This window comes from Macrotis lagotis, chromosome X (genome assembly GCF_037893015.1).
Source record: "Macrotis lagotis isolate mMagLag1 chromosome X, bilby.v1.9.chrom.fasta, whole genome shotgun sequence".
Classification (NCBI taxonomy): domain Eukaryota; kingdom Metazoa; phylum Chordata; class Mammalia; order Peramelemorphia; family Peramelidae; genus Macrotis; species Macrotis lagotis.
Genome location: NC_133666.1, coordinates 433,513,682 through 433,522,463, shown reverse-complemented (window position 1 = coordinate 433,522,463; position 8,782 = coordinate 433,513,682). Strand labels below are relative to the sequence as shown.

At 30.7% G+C, this 8,782-nt stretch overlaps 1 pseudogene; it reads right to left on the bottom strand.

Annotated features, from left to right (window-relative positions):
* Window positions 1-7,573: 7,573 nt before the first annotated feature.
* LOC141500945 (PRELI domain containing protein 3B pseudogene) lies at window positions 7,574-8,364 on the bottom strand (annotated as a pseudogene).
* Between the last annotated feature and the right edge of the window lie 418 nt (window positions 8,365-8,782).

Here is an 8,782-nt window from a genome sequence, read left to right as displayed (position 1 = left end):
TGTTTTTCTCAACCTATCCCTAATAAATACCCAGTTAATAATTGGAATCCCTCTCCCCACTTATCATAAAGTATTAGAGAGAAATGCTGCTTCTCCTGACTGAGCTTTACTTCATAGTGTCTGAGACTTTCAGGCTTCCCTAGCTCTCAATAAAGTACTATTACTCATGTAAGCTTCTTGATCATAACCTTCCACATGTAGCCATCATATAGTGCCAAAACTGTTAATATCTAATTGGTAGATGTGTCCTGATTGTAGGCCACTTCTTCACGTTTCTCTTGTATGTATGCTCCCATTCAAAAAGAAATCAATCAATCTAGCTGCCCTACATAGTAGAGGTGGTTGTGATTTTATGGTCTTTGCAGTTTCCCAAGCATTCTGCATGGCCATTTTGAAGGTGGTCAGATTTTTTTTAATCATTTGTTTAAAGATGACTTTCCATTTTTCAATTATGTTTTAAAATTATTGGAATGTAAAGAATAATTATGAATTCCCCCCTTTACCATAAAGTTAATTTCCTTTTCAAAGCAAAAAAATTTTGATACTATTTATTCTGTAAAATATCTTTTCCATAATGTATTTAAATGAACCCATTCTACCTCTAAAAGCATATTATAAGGGCAGAGTTATAACTATCTATTTTGCTATAAAGGGCAAGTACCAAAAACATGTGATTAGTATAATTAATATGAAAGATGTGCTAACCTCAATATACTTTTGAAGACATCTTCAAATGGATGTAAGGAGGTGAACAATGAAATCACTTTAGTGACTTCAAACTTCTTTACAAAGACTTCAAAAGGAAGAGACCCTGGAAGTAGTTCTCTGTAAATGGAAAGAGGGAGAGTTTCTTTGGACAATTGTTAAAAATAAAATAGCTGAGAAGGAATAGAGTAGGAGCAGCCAAAAACTTGTCTGGGTTGAAGTTATGATGGTTTCTTTTTATTTAATATATTATTTTTGTTAACTAGGAGCTAGTGTTCAGTTGTGGAAATTACATAAATGATGTTAAAGTTCATTAAATTTATGATGCTGCTAGAAACGTGGTTAGTCCTCACCTGTCCATCTTCTTATAGTCCAGGTGGTATATAAGTCTGTGATAAGTTATTTCTCTTGCTTCTCTCTGCCAAGGAAAATATTGTTCTTATTCTTAAAAACAAGGTTTGATTGATTAAATTATCTGTAACACTGGCAGGTAAGAAGATATGACTCAAAACTTTTTCTATGAGCCTATGATAAGATTTCTATCATTGAGTGAGCATTGAAGTGGGAGAAGTAACAAATTAATGTAATTCTTTTTTCATAGAAAAAGACAACCAAAGAAACATGATTATTTCCCTTTCCTAGTTCAAAAGCATTTTGATGTTAAAGAGAATGAGAAAGAAAAAATTCAAACAAATTTATGTCTGTTTATTTCTTTGCTCTAGTCCTTAGCATAAATGCAGGCTGATAAAACTATGCTTAGTAAAAAGAAGTATATATATATATTTTTTTTTCTTAAGTATAAGAAGTATATATATATATATATATATATATAATATATTCCTATATATATTCTTAAGTATATATTCTTAATATTATATATTAATGGGGCGGCTATATGGCGCAGTGGATGGAGCACCGGCCCTGGAGTCAGGAGTACCTGTGTTCAAATCTGACCTCAGACACTTAATAATTACCTAGCTGTGTGGCCCTGGGCAAGCCACTTAACCCCATTTGCCTTGCAAAGAAAACCAAAAAAAATATTATTTACTAAGTATATATATATATATATATATATATATATATATATATATATTTGTCTTAAAAATTTTCATGCCAAATGTCAACTCCACATGGCTATTTTGTCCAATCTAGCAAAAGAATTTTACAATCAATCCAGCAGGTGGGTTCACTTATAACTGACCATGTAAATTTTAAGTCTCTAGGTTGAAGTTGCCAACAGTAGCCATTTATGGACTATACTGTATAATTTATAGTAAACTTTACTATATTAAAAATAAGTTAGTTGACTATATTTATTCAGAGAGTTTTTTAGAAATGAAATAGCCTTCATAATATTAATATGTCTTTAGATGTGTACTCAGATCATACAATACCACAATATCATTATGATCCTTGAAAAATATAAGCAAACTATGCAAGAAAGCTGAGCTTAATGAAAGGCACAGTATAAATATGAGTCTTATTCTTAAGTGCCAATAAAAAATCTTCCTGAATTTTTTTCAATACAACATGGCCTCACAGACCTGTGCTGAATATATTTACTATATGAATAATAATTTCATTAAACCTACTTCAATGTTGTGCATTTTATTTCTTTTTATTATCTTTGAACAACAACAGCAACAAATAATTTCTGGCAGACTCCAGAAGAGAGGAAAATCAGGAAAAGAAATCTAATTATTTTAGATTAAGTTGGAATATTAAGCACCTTTCCAATGTGCTACATGAGGAAATCTAATTAATAGAAATTTAACACATTACAATGTTAACTTAATATTACCTTCGAGAGAAAAAAAATTCAGGAAACATTAAATTTATCACATACATATATTCAACTCAATATGTTAATTAGAATTATCTACCCTATTCTTATTTTACTAGTCAAAATAGATTAGCTGGTATTTCTAAACTGCAGGAGAGCAGTAAAGTATAAAAAAGAAAATATAAAGGGAAAGCAACCACATACAAATGCAAGATGTTTCAAACTTGAGGGTCCATTCAATATATCAATTCTTGACTCTTGATGTGTAAAACAAATGATATCACTTTTAACATGACTGAGAAAAAAAGAATTACTTGTGATCAAATATATATATATATATATATATATATATATATATATATATATATATATGAAGATCTGAATCTAATAAAACATAAAATGCTGACATGGAATGGAAGTATACATGCTAGAATATTTCACTTTTATTTATTCAAATCTCTGGTGGGATAATCAACAGTCACAAAATGTATAGAATAAAATACTGCCTATATTTGCAGCAGAGTTCACAAGATATATGCAAGGAACAAAAAATTGAATTGGTTTGCAGAGAGAGACATAGTGGAGACTCATTAAAGAATGGCTGAGCAACTTGTGTCACTTCTAAGGAATAGAATATTACTGTACTCTAAAAAATGGCTTTTTGATAAAGGAGAGAAGGTAAAGGAATAACGATTTATATAGTACCTACCATGTGCCAGATACTGTGCTAAACATCTCACAAATATTATCTCATTTAATTCTCTTAAAATAAATACCCTGTGGGCTAGGTGCTATTAGCACTATCCAGTTTACAATTAAGTAAACTGATGCAACAATGTTATCCGCACCCAGAGGAAGAAAAACAAAACAAAATAAAAAAAGGAAAGCTAACCCTTCAGAATTTGATGAACACTTTATAAAAATCTATGTTCTTTTTCCTTAATCCAAATTCCTCATACCAAAAATGACTAATATGTAAACATGTTTTTTTCCAAATACATATGGAAGATGCTAACCTGCCTGCTCACTGCTGAGGGGTGGGGTGTGGGAAGGGAGGGTAGAAGGAAATTTTGTAATTTAGAAATATACATGTGCATAAGTATGAAAATAAATAAATAAATTTAAAAAACAAAACAAAAAAGAAAGGAAACTGATGCAAGCAATGGTTAAGTATCTTGCTCAGGATCATACACATATTAAGCATGAGTCTTCTGAAAGAGTGGTGAGCTATATATGGCAGGGAGACAGAGAATCAAAAATTCAAAATTTTTAAAGAGAGTTAAAATTGTTTCTTTACATATAATTGAGAAAAAATAAAAATTATATGAAAAAATGTTTCTATGTTCAGATATGAACTAAAGTCTTCCTGATTCTAAGCTCAATGCAGTGTCCACTGGGTTACCTAGCTGACTCAAACAAATAAAGGCAAACAGAAAAAAAAATAAAAATTGATGCCAATGGAATCAAATAGAACCAAGAAAACTTTATCTAGTAAATAAAAATGTAAAATAACAGTCACATAAAATAAATTAAAATTAACATAGTGTTGACACCTGCCTTTGTATATAATTTGGGGAGAAGTTTGCAGTGATTAAAAAATTTTGTTAAAATGATTGCAATGAAAAAATAAACATAGTAGGGGTTCAAAAATCGAGAATGATTCAAAAATAGATGTAATAAGTCACTCCTTTCCAGAAGTAGGAGTTTCAAAGTTATGTATCTCTGTTAACAACTGTACTAATGTGAATAATATACAGCTTAGTAATTTTCTCAAATAATTTTATATGAGTTTATGTTCTGTCTCTAGATATCAAATTCTCCAAAAGTAGGAATTGTATTTTGCACTTTTTTGTATTTCCCAAAATGCCAATCACATTTCTTGTACATAATAAACAAGTAAATAAATAGAAAATTAATTGAATATTTGAGAGTCTAAGTTTAGTTTAGGATGCTGGAGTAGGCCTGTGGAATTCAGACATGTTGCTGTTTATCTAAGACTTTAGTTAGAAAGTAGTAAGCACAAAAATACTGAGCAACTGAACATGAAGAGTAGAGGCTGAAATGAAACAAATATTATAAAATGTCTTTTAAACATTAAAACAATATATAGATGCCACTTATGCTTGTTAGCTAGTCACGACAGATTCACCATGAAATTAGTTCATTAATATTTGTTGATTGAATTAAATAATGATACAATATATTCCATTTACTCAATATGTCCCCAATATTCTTTACAATTATGTTTCTCAGTTGTGAAGTGATTTTTCTGAGTTGGCATAGAATTTAGAATTTTGGACATAGTATGATATAATTTCCTTAAATTCTGATTTTCACATTCATAGTGAATACTGGCATATCATGCAACTATTTAGCTCTTAATTATTTGAGACTAAAAAAGTTACACTTTAAAAACTTTGCTTAGAACCTAATGGTGTCTTGTTTCCGTATCCCTACCTTATTGATTTCAAGTAATAACATAGCAAAGAAGACAAGAGTTTGCTAGTTATATTAGAAATTAATCATGAGGTACAGTATAAAACTGCCAAAAAAGGAAGGGTGAAAGAACTTAAAGAGAACAAAATACCTTTGTTCCATTTTATAGCATTTTTACTTCTTTAAAAAGTTATCAATGAGCACAAGATTTCTATAAGATTCTAAGGAAAATAAAAGCTAGCACAAAAGAAAGGTATATTAGTAAAACTTCAAAAGATAACGAAGAAAGAGGTACTCCTCATGAACTTTTTTAATGGTGAATATTTCTCATTGATTTTTTAATATTGGCAAGTTACTTGAAAAGATATGGAGAATATGATTAAATTTCTTTGAGTAGAGTTTGAGAAAAACTCCACAATGTAATATTGATAATCAAAAATTGGCTCACATGTGGAAAATAGATACAGAATGTAGCAAACATTTTTAATCTATTAGTTCTTAAGTGTTATGTTCTTCAAAAATAATATTAGATGGACAGACATGTTAGACCAAATAATGCAACATTTGAAATTGTTTATAATGTATTATAATTCCACCAATCAGTGCAAATAAACTTCTTTTTTCCACTTTGTTTCAATTGAAAATCAGTTTACTTTCTTTCCTACACCTCTCATTGGACAAAAAGAAAAAAACCCCCACAACTTCTTTAAAATAAGCATGCATAGTCAAACAAAATAAATAAATCCCCACATTGTCCATTTCCAAGAAATATGCCTTATTTTGCAAACTGATTCTAATAGTTCTTTATCAAAATATCTATGACTTGCCTTATCATTGATTATCAGGAATCATTTGTTAAGAGTTTTTAAAATTATATCTTTATGTTCCTTCTTTTTTTTTGTTTTTGTTAGTTTTTTTTTTTTGCAAGGAAATGGGATTAAGTAAGTTGCTCAAGGTCACACAGGTAATTATTAAGTATCTCAGAAAGGATTTGAACTCAGGTCCTCCTGACTCCAGGAGTGCTGTTATATCCACTGTGCCACTTGGCTGCTCCCTTTATATTTTTTCCCATCAATACATCATTCTTTCCTTTGACACTCTGTGATTGGTTTAGGGTCTTTTTTTTTGTTTAGAAATATTTTATCTTTAGAATATTACACCTTTTTCTGAACAAGTACAACTTACAGAAAATATACACAGTCAACTTTTATCAAGTACTAACATTTACTATATTTTGTTTAGCTGAAATATCATTTCAGTTGTAAAAACAATCTCCCGTTACAAAAAAAAAATAATCACAAACTGTAATGGATCTGAGAATTGTTTTTACAAATGTACCAACAAAGTCTCAAGCTAAACAACATTTTAAATAGAAAAAAATACTCATTTTTTAAAATAGTTTGGTAAACATATTTGTGTGACTTATGTACAAACACACTAGGTTTTTTTTTTTTTCTATAGGAAACCTTTACAATGTAGGAAACCTTTACAGAAGTTCCAACTTATGTTAAGCACAGTTAAAGTCAAAATCTGACTGCCTTTTAAAATACTCCATATGCAACTTCAGTATTATAGAAATAATTAAAAGAATTATAATAAAATGCTGTTAAGCAGTTAACAATTATCGGCTTTGAAATATTAAACAAAATAGAACATTTTCTGGAATAATTTTTCACTATTTCAGTTGGCCCTCTGGTACCAAAATTAAGGAAAGCCACAAATAAAAACTTCAGTGCAATTTTCTTAGTGGTTAGCTGTGGCTAAGTTCCTTCTTTTGGCAAGTGGCACAAGGATTATAAAGAGAGCTAAGGACCTAGAATTTATATTTCAAATCAGACTGGAGATTACATCAAATGATTCAGGGATATATACGTTGTAAAAAAAAAAGACTTGTTTGTGGTCAATTACTAGAATAAAAAAAGATGCAATTAACTATATTACAGTTAAATAATTTGACGTATCATGCTACAGTAATTATTGACACATGATTCAGTCACATGGTAATTTTTGTATAAGTTAACTAAGCATTATGCAAAATGCTTAAAAGATGCAAATAGTTGTTGGTTTAAATTTTATGATGTTCTTAAATTCAGGTAATAACTTTCTTTTTTTATTTTGGTTCCTCTTCAAGTTTCAAAGTGAACATCGCATGCTCACAATCCCTTATCTTAAATGAAAAACATTTCTGCAAACGCAAAATCAAGATAGACCGTGTCTGAATTTTATCACAAAATTTTGGCAAATCAATACAGTACTCTATAATATAATGCAATCAGGTTCACATTGGGAGTTATATCACTTTAATGATAGTGTTCACTACAAAAATATCATTTAAGTACCAATTCAGAATGCCATAGTTTTTCAAAGCTCATTACTTTTGTACAAATTAAAGGATTGCATTTGGAATCCAAGTAATATACTTTCCTTATTTCCAAAATCAGTTATTTCAACATGAAAACTGCTTGAGCAATCATGCTAGAAAAGGTTAATTCTGCTTCAGTTTAGAGTTGGTCCAAAAGTAGGTAGAGTCTCATGAATTAAATACTATAAAATTCAATCATATGGAGATTCAACATGCTGGTGTAGGTATCCATTTGAAATATCCTTAAATCTTCAAATAGTTGAAACTTGATATTGCATGTTATTTTCAGGTAATGTTAATTCCAGTTGATCCCATAAGTTGGGAAGCCCTGTACCTTCCCCACTTTCCCATGAAAAGTTACAGCCTTTCTCCAAGTTAATTGAATACCTACCTAATATAACAGATCTGTCTCTTAAATACCAAATACAAATAAATATATTACCAGCCTGGAGAGACCTTGGTGGACCTATTAAAGTTCCATATAAATAGCCATTATCATTACTCTACAAATGCTGCTGCGGCCATAGGTGTCCTCATGCTTCCTCTTGCTGAAGCAGCCAACTCTTCAATCTCAGCATTTAATTTGTTAATTACCCACTCCATTGCTTCACGGCCTTTGTTAGCATTAGATGATATTGTACTTTCCATCAATCCTTCTAGATAACTACTAAGGCTCACTCCTTTCACAGTGTTTATGGCTTCTTGAGTCAAAATGGTCTTTCTTGGTTCTTGAGGATGTGGTTTATATATAAGTCTCTCATCTACTGAAACCATATTAGTAAATGAAATATTAGCAGATTTAAGTTCCATTGTTTTCTCTACAGGATCAACTACAGAATGTTCTTGCACATGTTTTGCTTCTTGCTGCCACGATAAATGACTTTACAATAGAAGGCATGCCCCATTCCATGCTGAGAAGTCTATGGCTATGCAATTTCCCAGTGGGATCTATATGTCTATCTAACACATCAACTCCAATGACACTTGGATTCATAGGATTTGGATATTTCTGCATAGCAGCTGTTGTAACTGTTTCCCATGGGTGGTCAAAGACGTGCTCCGACGTCCAGATCTTCATGGTGCTGGTGACCAGCACGGTGTCCGGCGCAAAGATGGTTTAGGCTCTTATCAGCACATACCTGAAATATTGCAATAAAATGCTTGTATGATCTCTCTCTGTCTCTGGTCTCTCTCTCTACTCCATAGAATCTTCTATTTTCCCATATCACTACTTCCACCACCACCTTCATTTAATGAACTCCAATTAATCTTCATTTGATAAACCCCAATGACTCACTGTTACTTATGGGATCAAATATAAAATCCACTGCATATTTGACTTTTAAAAAAATGATGTTTTTAAAAAAAGGTGTAAATTTCCTTAACCACCCACCTTAAGAATGAAATACAAAAGCCACTTATATAAACATATATAGTTAAGTAAAACAAATTCCCATATTATCCAAGTCCAAAAGAAAAAAAATGGCATGCACAGT